Consider the following 11863-nt stretch of genomic DNA (forward strand, 5'->3'; position numbering starts at 1 on the left):
AACAAATTGGAGAGATCATCAACTGACAATTTAATAAGACATCTCAATCTCCTTGAACAATTCATCCAAAAAAAATCATACACTACAATCAAACAGGATTCATTCAGGGATACAAAGTTGGTTAATATAATTCATCACATCAACAAGAGCAAGGATAAGAACCACACGGTTACCTCAACAGGTGCAGAAAAGGCATTTGAGAAGATCCAACACCCTTTATGATGAAGATTCTGGAAAAATTAGGAATCCACAATACTATAAAATCTGTATATAACAAACCTACAGCCAGCATTATACTTAATGGTGGAAAACTAAAGCCATTTCCTCTTAACTCAGGAATGAGATAAGGATGTCCACTCGCTCCACTTCTCTTCAATTTAGTATTAGAATGCCTCGCTACAGCAATAAGACAAGATGCAAGCATAAAAGGAATCCAAATAGGGAAAGATGAAGCAAAACTCTCCCTCTTTGCAGATGACATGATTTTGTATATAAAGCACCCCCAGACTCCACTCACAAATTGCTCAAGCTGATTCAAAACTTTGGCAAAGTAGAAGGGTATAAAATTAGCCCTCAAAAAAGCAATGGCTTCTCTGTATTCCAATAATGAGAAAAGCGTAGCTGAAATCCGGAAAGCAACTCCATTAGTTAAATAGCCCCACAAAAAATAAAAAACCTAGGAATTAACTTAACCAAAAAAGTGAAGGACCTTAATGATGAAAAATTTGAAAAACCTGAAAAAGGAAATCAAAACAGAGCTTAGAAAGTGGAAAAACCTCTCATGCTCCTGGATTGGAAGGATCAACATAGTGAAATGGCAATACTTCCTAAGGCTATCTACAAAATCAATGCGATACCTATCAATATTCCAACCTCATTCTTCAAGGAAATAGAAGAGGCAATCCAAACATTCATATGGAACAATAAAGACCCCGGATAGCAAAAAACGATCCTCAACAGAAAGAACAGTGCTGGAGGAATATCAATACCAAATTTCAAACTCTACTGCAAAGTAATAATATCAAAACAACTTGGAACTGCCACAAGAACAGACCTCAGGACCAATGGAATAGAACTGAAAACCCAGAAATGAACCTAGAGACACATAGCCATCTAATCTCCAATAAGGGAGCTAAAAATAGAAGGGAAGAAAGACAGCCTCTTCAGTAAATGGTGCTGGCAAAATTGGTTAACTACTTCTAGAAAACTAAAGCTAGATCCTCATATATCACCCTGCACCAGAATCAACTCCAAATGGACCGAAGACCTCGGAGTCAAAGCAGACACTCTGAAAACATTACAGGATGGAATAGGAGAAACCTTAGGTCTCCTTGGCACAGGCCAAAATTTGCTTAATAGAGACCCAAAAATACAACAAATCAAAGAAAGGTTGGACAAATGGGATTGCATGAAATTGCAGAGCTTCTGCATGGCAAAGGACATAGCTAGAAAGATCAATAGAAAGCCCAAGGATTGGGAGAAGATCATAACTAGCCACACAACTGACAAGAGTCTCATATCTAAAATATACCTGGAACTCAAAAAATTAAATCCTCAAAGAAACAACTGCCCAATAAATAAGTGGGCTAAGAACTTAAAGAGAAACTTCTCTGAACAGGAAAGAAGGATGGCCAATAGACACATGAAGACATGCTCAACCTCCCTAGCCATAAAATAATGCAAATCAAAACAACATTGAGATACCACCTCACCCCAGTTAGAATGGCTATAATCAAGAACTCTAATAACAACAGATGCTGGAGGGGGTGTGGACAGAACGGCAGTTTACTGCATTGTTGGTGGGAGAGTAAACTTGTTCAACCACTTTGGAAAGTAGTATGGAGGTTCCTCATAAGACTCCATATAGAGCTCCTCTATGATTCAGCAATCCCACTTTTGGGCATTTACCCAAATGATCACAAACAAGACCATACTAAAGCTACCAACACAACTATGAGTATTGCAGCATTATTTACCATAGCTAAGATATGGAACCAACCCTGATGCCCCTCAGTAGATGAACGGATCAAGAAAATGTGGTACACATACACAATGGAATTCTATTCCTCCAACAGAAAGAATGGCATTTCCCCCATTGTTAGGAAATGGAAAAACTTGGAAAAATTATATTAAGTGAAGTAAGGCAGGCCCAAAGAGACATAGGTCCCATGGTTTCCCTTCTTCGCAATAACTAGTACATGTCTGAGACAAACAGAAACTGTCAGACAAGTTGATGTTAGGTGAAATTAACCCCAAGATAAGGATTCAATGTTTTCTTTTTTCTTGCGATTGTTCCCATCATATTTATAAGATGATTTCTTTGTTACTTTGTATATACCTCCCCCATGGTATGACCCTGCTTTCACTGTATTTGATGTTGGTATAATTTGTGGAGGGTAAAGGAAAAACCAATTTGCTTAAATAGAGTTACAGATGGACGCATTGCAACAATGAGATGTACAAGACGTTATGTGGAAAAACGAACTTTGCAACTTTGGCAGTGTAGTGGGGGATGGAAAGGGGAAGGGATGGAAAGGGGAAACAAAGGAGGAAGCAACAACGCTTGATAAGAAATGTACTCACTATCTTGCCCATGTAATTGTAACCCCTCTGTATGGCATTTTCACAATAAAAAATAATTGAAAGAAAGAAGGAAAGAAGGAAGGAAGGAAGGAAAGAAAGAAACAAAGATGGAAAGACAGGAAGAAGACAGAAAGGAAGAAAGAAAGAAAGAAAGAAAGAAAGAAAGAAAGAAAGAGAAAGAAAGAAAGAAAGAAAGAAAGAAAGAAAGAAAGAAAGAAAGAAAGAAAGAAAGAAGGAAAGGAAGAAAGGAAGGAAGGAAGGAAGGAAGGAAGGAAGAAAGGAAGGAAGGAAGGAAGGAAGGAAGGAAGGAAGGAAGGAAGGAAGGAAGGAAGGTATGTAGTAGCTTACCCATGTAATTATAACCCCTCTGTATGATATTTTCACAATAAAAAAAAGTTTTAAAATTAAAAAAATAGAAAAAATGTGATAAAATATAAAAAAGAAAAGAAATTTAATAATAACAGATGCTATTCAAGTGTTGCCAAAAGGAATATTATAACACCGTTGGTAAAATAATATGACAAAAGATATAATATTATATGCACATTACACACATACAAATATTGGTGTTTGTTATGTTTATGTTTACATATGATGAGTGTTTATCATGACATTACTTAGAAGCTGAGTTTCAGAACCAGGCTCCATTCCAATCAACACATGAATGGAAAAATTGAATTGAGTAATACAGACATAAAGGAGTCTGGAGTATGCAATTATATGTTTGAGTCAGAAATTCGGGAGAAAGTGGAGATCATCATGTTCAGGTAATCACCCTGACAAATGCAGCAGTGGTATATACTGGACACCATGTGAAAAATGAAGCATACAACTTGTGGGTGGGGAAGAGAGGGAAAAACTGGGTAACATTATAAAAACATAAATGTACTCATTTCCTGACTTACATAATGGTAACTCCTCTATACAACACATTTACAATATACACAAACAGACAGACAGACAGACAGACAGACCGACAGACAGACAGACAGATAGAGATGCATAACACCCAACACAGATCCCCAAGTTTTCTCTCATTTTTGAAATGTAGGGAGAAGAAGGCTTACAGTACTAGAGTAGATATCAATGACAATGAAGTAGAAACTGTTAGCTTCGCCAGCAAAGAAACCTGACACATGGTTCAGGCAGAAAAGGCAAACTGCCTACCCACAGTACATGGAAGCACATGGAAAAGACAGAGGTAAAGGAAAAAGAGGAAAAGAGAAAGAGAGAAGGGAACTTGTGCTGAGCCAGGACCACAGTAGATGTGGAAATGACCAGAGTCTGGGGAACTTCTCACTGTCCTATGGAGGTGTGACCAGGGTGGTTCAGGAAGTGACCTCCGTGGATGAAGAAGTCACCATGGAGTGTGGGGTCCTTTACTGAATCACAGTCAGGTGACTGACAGGTGACTACTGGTTTCAGGTAGGTGAAGAGGAAGTGGGGAGGGCCTGTTCTCTTGGACAGATTTAACAGAAATAGAGTAATAGATAAAGAGAACAGGATAAATGTTTTTCTTCTGAGCCAGCCACAGGTGGCTCATACTGGTAATTCTGGGTATAGAAGCAACAAAGATTTTTACTTCAGAACCCAAGTCAGGCCTAGGCCCCAGCACTGATGCTCTTGCAAGGTCTTACTGGCTACCAACACCAAGTAGCATTTGCATCCTTACCTTTCCAACTTACATTTGCCATGCCCTTCCTCATAAACATACGCATCCAGTTCAACAAACCAGCCACCATGGTGAACTCTGTGCAGACAGGACCCTATGTTGTGACCTTGGTTTCACTATTATGAGGAACTAAATAGAGAAGACAGATAGGGAGACATGGACAGAGCTGGCACCACACAGTTGTACAAGTGGTAACAAGAATTCCCAGAGCACTCTGGACATGATGGGGACACAGCAGAGCAAGACTCATCCATACACCCACAGCTACCAGGATCCTGCAATGTTCCCAGAAAGTAACACATCATAGAACATCTCTGTCTAACAGTGGACCTCCACAATATATTGATAGGTGCAGTCTGATGGGCAAGGACATGCAAGCACTGAAGAAGTTCAAGATTCAGAGTGCAAATATCCAATTGGATATGTGCATTGACCTTGAAGTATTGATCTGTAATAATTGAATTCAGGGAGACTGTTGGTAACACCAGCAGCAGTAAATAAATGCATTAACCACTTCTGGATACTTATGCATGTGCAGTTGGTATGGAAAGCTGAATGGTTCATTTCAGCAAACTTCTGTGGCTCACTTGGCCCTGGATTGTGAGCCTGCCCATCCTTATGTTTGATGGTGCTCCAATAACTCTGATTGGGCCTTTTCTGGCCATGGCACTCTATGACCATTTGACCTTCACATGGCATCTTCTGGTGTCATCCATTCCCATCATCCCTAGTGACCCTTGATTTTGTGCCCACACATGCATGACACAAACACACACAGTGTTGTCTCTAATTCTGCTGGGCCATGGCTGGAAAACAGAAAAGTATCTGCACAAACATAGAAATGTCTGGAAGCCCAACAGATTATTCCATTTACAATGACTCAAAGAAGAGATTGCTCACTGTTCTGTAGGTGCTTATGTAATGGCTGCTATTGTTGGACAACTATGTATTCAACACAGGGGAGTTGATGAATTTTACTACAATAAAACTTCAAGGAGAACCAAAACAGCCTAAGTAAATAAAGTAAATGGGTGTTAGACTGCCATGTCAAATGTCTACATCAAACTTTATGAAATCTCTGATCACTTGCCCACTAGAGAAAAGGAAACTTCAAATCCAAAAATTTTTTGCCCTTTATTGAGTATAAATTTACAATTTGGGGCTAATAATTAATAGGTAGTTGCCCTTATACATTCATCATACTCCAATAGTAAAGGAAGTTAGTGTTAAGTCATTTCTAAGCAAAGAGTCTAAGGTATAAGGCACCTGTTCCTGGATTCTCAGGAAAATAAAATGAATGTTTAGCTTGTCAAAGAGGACAATGTACCTGAATGATTCTGATTTCATGTCTTTTGTCCACAAGCAGCGAGCCCAATGCAAACACAGTTGTAACAGTTTGTGTTTAAACAGTCACAAGTTACATTAAAATTGCTTACACTTAACTGAGTACCAGTGCCTTAGGCCTGTAAACTTAGCTCCTCAGAGAGCTGATATGTGAGGATCATGGTTCCAAGCCACCCTGAGAAGGAAATTTCATGAGTCTTTTATCTCCAGTAAACCAACAAAAGTCAGAATGTATACGTGGTTCAAGTGGCAGAGTACTCACTTTACACAAAAACAATGGTCAGAAACAACACCGAGACCCTGGCTTCAACTATTAGAACCAGAACCAAAAAAAAAAAAAAAAGAAACCCATAAGAACCTCAGCTCATTTTCATTTCTTTAGGTGGCCAAGATGGAAATTCACTGTGAAGTAAAGAAAGATGAAGCATATGAAATAAAAGAACAACACAGAAGACAGAGATCATAGCTTGGCAAAAATAGGAAGTTCTGAATAATATCATTGATGCTGTTATTTTTTTTGTCAGTCTCGGGACTTGAACTCTGGGCCTGGGTGCTTTCCCTGAGCTCTTCAGCTGAAGGAGAGTGCTCTACTACTTAAGCCAGAGCACCACTTCTGGTTTTCTGGTGATTATTTGGAGATAAGAGTTTCAGAGACTTTCCTGCCTGGGCTGGCACTGAACCACAATCCTCAGATCTCAGCCTGTGAGTAGATAAGATTATAGGCTAAAGCCACCACAACCCCACTGTTTTGATAACTGAGGTCCAGGCCTTTATCATTGTTGCAACAGTTCCTTTTCAGTACTCAGAAAGAGTTTAGAAAAATATATGTATTGTCGTTAGGGGAAGACTTCAACAGAAAGAGAGCCAGTGCTATGTAGGTAGAAGAAAAAACATTGGTTACCCATTCTGCTAACCAAACACAACTAAGGAGGTATAAAACTTGGTGAACTGTGAACACAAGTGTGAAATAGTTTTTACTAGCTATCCAAAGCAATTATGTTTTTATGTATGATTGAGAGGTGATATTTCCAAGACTCTTAATGTATCAATTACATCATTACTTACTAGGTAGAGCTGCATCTGCCTTTAGACACAACTAAGGGGTAAAGAATCAAAGATCTTTTCAAGCTTGGAGCTCAAGGAAAGCTCAGTCTCCATCTTCAGGACTGATAAACCAGGAGCTGGCCATTCCCAGCCTCTGTCTCAAAGGATACAAGCGTGGAACCTATACCTGTCCAGGAGACACTCAAGTAAAGGAGAGAAAGGATGGGCTCATCATTGACTTCCATAGGACCTTGGTAAAATCAATGCCCAGAGCACACAGTTAGTCAATTTGTGCATCATATTGGACCAAATCTCTAAGGACACCCAAATAGAAATGGAAGAAGAAGAGAAAAGAGAACAACAGAAACACTAGATTTTTGAGGGGATCTCTTTAGCCATGCTGGCAAAAGATAGTGTGTCCTTTCTTCCACTGCTTTATTTTCTACTTACATATTTCAGATCCAGTGGTGTTCAATCACCTCTTGATTGGACTAAATTACACATCATAAATGTGTTACTGTTTCACAATGAAATATGAGAAAATAAACAAGATACAAGAAACAAAGGTTGGCTTCCTAATTTGTTATATAGTTTCTAGATGACTCTATATACTGGACCGCATATATGGTGTATAAGCATGCACATCTAAGAGAAGCTAAGAGGAGGGCAAAGAACTACAGGTAAATGGGTGAAAAAATACAGCAGAGGGGCCCATCAGCTGCACTGGTCATTGATGAAAGTGAACTAAGCAACTCAAGGCTGGTGATGGGAGGGAGGGAAAGCGAGAGAAAGTGGAAACAGCTGATACTGAGCAAAAGGAAAGAAATGTACATATCACTCAATTTGGGAGAAACAGTTTTATTGTTAAAGTCTGCAGAGTTCATAAGCTTTGTAGATGAAGACAATGACAAGATGCATTGTGAAGGTTAAAATGTGTTAGTGACTTTAGCTTAGTATCACTATGCCACAATACTGTGAAATTTATGTAATTACTCTCAATAAAGAAAAAGTGTTACTGTTGTAAAGTACTGACTAAAACATTGAGTCATATGTATTAACTTTTCACATACTTGTGGAAGTCTATTATTAAATTAATTACTAATTTCATTTTTATACATGCAATTTTTTTCAAGTCAGACACCAATGGCTACTTTAGAAGGCTTGGATCTGAGGATCACAGTTCAAAATTAGCCTGGACAGAAAAGTGTATGAGACTCCATCTTTAACTTACAAGTAAAAATACAGGATGGGAGGTATTTCTCAAATGGTAAAATGCCACTTGTGAATTACAAAGCCAAGAAAGGGAGTTTGAGTCCTGACTTCCAGGTCTGGCACACACACACACACACACACACACACACACACACACACACACACACACACACACAGACACGATCTTTTTCGTAAATTAATTTTTTCCCTTTTCTTCCCACCAACCAACTCTGAAAACCATCAATCCTGTCTTTAAGTTTTTTTTAAATCAAGTGATGTCTTTTCTTGCAATGGTCTGTGGATGCCACTGTGGGCAGTGCCAGTGATGCCAAAGGCTCAGCAGATACCAGGAAATAAAAAGGGGGAGAGAGAAAAAATACCCAAATATATTAAATGAAAACCAACCACCGGAGTGAGATGAAGGGTGGGAAGATGGGAGGGCAGGGATGGGAAGGGGAAACAAAGGAGGAGGCAAGTGCTTGATAAGAAATGTACTCATTACCTTGCTCATGTAATTGCAACTCCTCTGTACAGTATTTTCACAATTAAAAAAACTTATAAAGTTTTTTTAAAAAGAAAACCAATCAAATCTGCCTGAGCAGGAAAAAAAAGAAAAGAGATGCCCATACATTGTAGGTGAATCATCTCAACCCAGAGAGGGGCCAGAATAGCAGGAATAGGTTATGGATCCCACCTGTGCTCCCTGGACCTGCTGCTCAGGATCCGCCCCGAGTTGGTGTTGCTGAACAAACCCTCAGACATGGGCAAGGCCCTAGCCACATGCAGCCCCTCATGCCCAAGGCCCAGGTCTCCTTCTTATGAAGCTCACTGCCCCATGCCCCAGGGCATGCTGGGAGTATCCTTCCCCTTCCAGAGCAGGACCCTGAGCCCCATCTTCCCCAGAGGCGACAAAGCATGTGCAGGGGCTAAGCAGTTCAGACATGCTGCTTGTCATGTCTGGGGACCGCTTGATGTACCCGGTGAGGCCTGCACCCTAGGTTGATTGGCCTGGTAGGGGTGGATCTGGAAGCTCCTAGAGGCAGAAGCCGCACTACTGCACTAACAGGTGGTGAACGGCTCATGGACCAACCAGACTGGGTACTGTGATCTGGAAGTGTCTGCGTATGTTCCCAGGAGGATCTGGCAATGTACCGGTAGCTTCCACCAGCCAAAGGGGTAGAAGATAGAAATTTTCTAACTGGCTTTGAGACCATCCAAAGCTAAGAACATTGCCTTGAGTTTTATGGTTTTCTTCTTTTTCTTCTCTTATTTTGCTCTACATACATATTTTTCCCATTGTGGTTTCTTTTAAGGGACAAAGAAAAAAAGCAGAAATTGTGTTTAAATTTTCATGGCTTTGTTTAGATATTTACTTCAATGTAAAACCTATGCTACTCGATTCTTTTATTTTGTCGGTTATAGGGCTTGAACTCTGAGCCTAGGCTCTGTCCCTCAGTTCTTCAGCTTAAGGCAAGCAATCTACCACTTGAGTCACAGCACTCCTAGTTTTCTGAGTGGCTAATTGGAGATAAGAGTCTCACGAAGTTTTATGCCCGGGCTGGCTTTGAACCGTGATCCTCAAATCTCAACCTCCTGAGTAGCTAGGATTATGGATTTTAGCCACCTGCTCTCAGCTATTTCTCAATTCTTTTATTATTATTATTATTATCATTGCTCAATTATTTCCACACCAAAAGGCCAATATATGAGTGTTTTTAACTAAAAGTTGCTTTCCTTCAAACATTACCTGAAGAAAGTTACAAGAGTGATATGTAAAGTGATGCAATCAGCTGCATTTTGAAAACACCAAAAGGTGGTATGAGATCCCTCAAGTTTGTTAAGTTTGGACTCTTCATGCAATGTCAGTCTACATGTGATTCTCCTGTTCTACCTGCTTTAAAACCAAAGGGGAAATATCAATTTACAACCAGTTTGTCTAAGGATTACTACTTTACATCTTTAAAAATGTCATTTTGAGATCAAATGTTTTCAAAGAGTTAATTAAACATGTAATTTTTTAAAACTCAGTAAGGAATCCAGGTGCCAGTGATTCACACCTGTAATCCTAGCTACTCAGGAGCTTAAGATCTGAGGATCAAGGTACAAAGCCAGCCCAGGCATGAAACTTCATTCAACACTTATCTCCAATTAACCACCAGAAAACCAAAAGCGGTGCTGTGGCTCACGTGGTAGAGCATTCTCCTTGAGCTGAAAACAGAGGGACAGCACCTAGACCCAGAGTTCAAGTCCCATGACCAAGGGAAGTTAGTTAATGAAAGTCTTGAGAAAGGGAATTGGTGCAACAAATTGGTTTCATTTGGATACAAAATGATTTCAGAAGCAAAAACGGTCTTCAATTTTTTTTGGTGGGTTGTGGGGCTTGAACTCTGGGCCTGGGCGCTGTACCTCAGATCTTCAGCTCAAGGCTAGCACTCTACCACTTCAGTCACAGCACCACTTCCCGTCTTCAATTTTTATACCCACAAAGTGTTCAAGTAAGTAGCAGAGGAGTACATCTTGAGTTTCATAAAATAGAACTCATTATAAAATAATTAGCAATAAAACCGTTAATTGATTATCCAGGAAATTAATAATAACAGACACTAATGGGGATATGGCCAAAAGCAATATTATAACACCGTTGGTAACATAATATGACAAAAGATATAATATTACATGCGTATTACACACACACTAGTATGGGTGTTTGTTATGTCTATGTTTACATATGGTGAGTATTTATCATGACACTACTTAGAAGCTGAGTTGCAGAACCAGGCTCCGTTCCAATCAACACATGAATGGAAAAAGTAAATTGAGTCACACAGACAAAAGGAGTCTGGAGTATGCAATTATATGTTTGAGTCAGGAATATGGGAGGAAGTGGAGAACATTGTGTTCAGTTAATCACCCTGACAAATGCAGCAGTGGTATATACTGGGCACCATGTGAAAAATGAAGCATACAACCTGTGGGTGGGACAGGGAGGGAAAAACTGGGTAACATTGTAAAAACAGAAATGTACTCAATACCTGATTTACATAATGGTAACTCCTCGGTACAATACATTTACAATACACACAGACAAACAGACATACAGAAAGAAAGCACTCAGATAGATAGAGGCAACACAGATCCCCAAGTTTTCTCTTATTTTTGAAATGTAGGGAGAAGAAGGCATAGAGTACTAGATTAGACACCAATAACAATGAAGTAGAAATTGTTAGCTTCTCCAGCAAGGAAATCGGATACACGCTTCAGGTAGAAAAGGCAAACTGCCCACACTCAGGAGATGGAGGCCCATGGAGAAGACAGAGGAAAAGGGGAAAAAATAAATAAAAAGAGAGAGAAAAGGACTTGTGCTGAGCCAGGACCACAGCGGATGTGGAAGTGACCACAGAGTCTGGGGAACGTCTCACTGTGCTAGGGAGGTGTGACCAGGATGGTCCAGGAAGTGACCTCCGTGGATGAGGAAGTGACCTCAGATTGTGGGGTCCTTTGCTGACTCCCAGTCAGGTGATTGACAGGTGACTCCTGGTTTCAGGCAAGTGAAGAGGAAGTGGGGAGGGCCTGTTCTCTTAGGCTGACTGAATACAAATATAGTAATAGATGAGGAGAATGGGATAAAAGTTTGTCTTCTGAGCCAGCCACAGCTGGCTCATACCAATAATCCTGGGTATAGAAGCAACAAAGATTTCTACCTCAGAACCCAAGTCAATCTAGACCCCAGCACTGATGCTCTTGCAAGGTCTTGCTGACTACCAACACCAAATAGCATTTGCATACTTACTTTTCCAACTTACATTTGCCAAGACCTTCCTCATAATTATATGCAGCCAGTTCACAGAACCAGCCACCATGGTGAACTCTGTGCAGAGCAGGACCCCATGTTGTGACCTTGGTTTCACTTCTAGTATGAGGAACTAATAGAGAAGACAGGTAGGGAGACATGGACAGAGCTAGCAAAATGCAGCTGTCCAAGTGGGAACAAGAATTCCCGGAGCACTC

The 11863-nt window shown here is 40.1% G+C and overlaps 1 non-coding gene across 1 annotated transcript; it reads left to right on the forward strand.

The window, feature by feature from the left end:
• Positions 1 to 8122: 8122 nt before the first annotated feature.
• On the forward strand, positions 8123 to 8208 carry LOC122120017. The gene has a single exon (XR_006149639.1). It is a non-coding gene; the product is annotated as a small nucleolar RNA SNORD35 (small nucleolar RNA).
• Positions 8209 to 11863: the final 3655 nt, after the last annotated feature.

The sequence above is a fragment of the Dipodomys spectabilis genome, unplaced genomic scaffold (assembly GCF_019054845.1).
Source record: "Dipodomys spectabilis isolate Male_0828 unplaced genomic scaffold, ASM1905484v1 ptg000173l, whole genome shotgun sequence".
NCBI lineage: Eukaryota > Metazoa > Chordata > Mammalia > Rodentia > Heteromyidae > Dipodomys > Dipodomys spectabilis.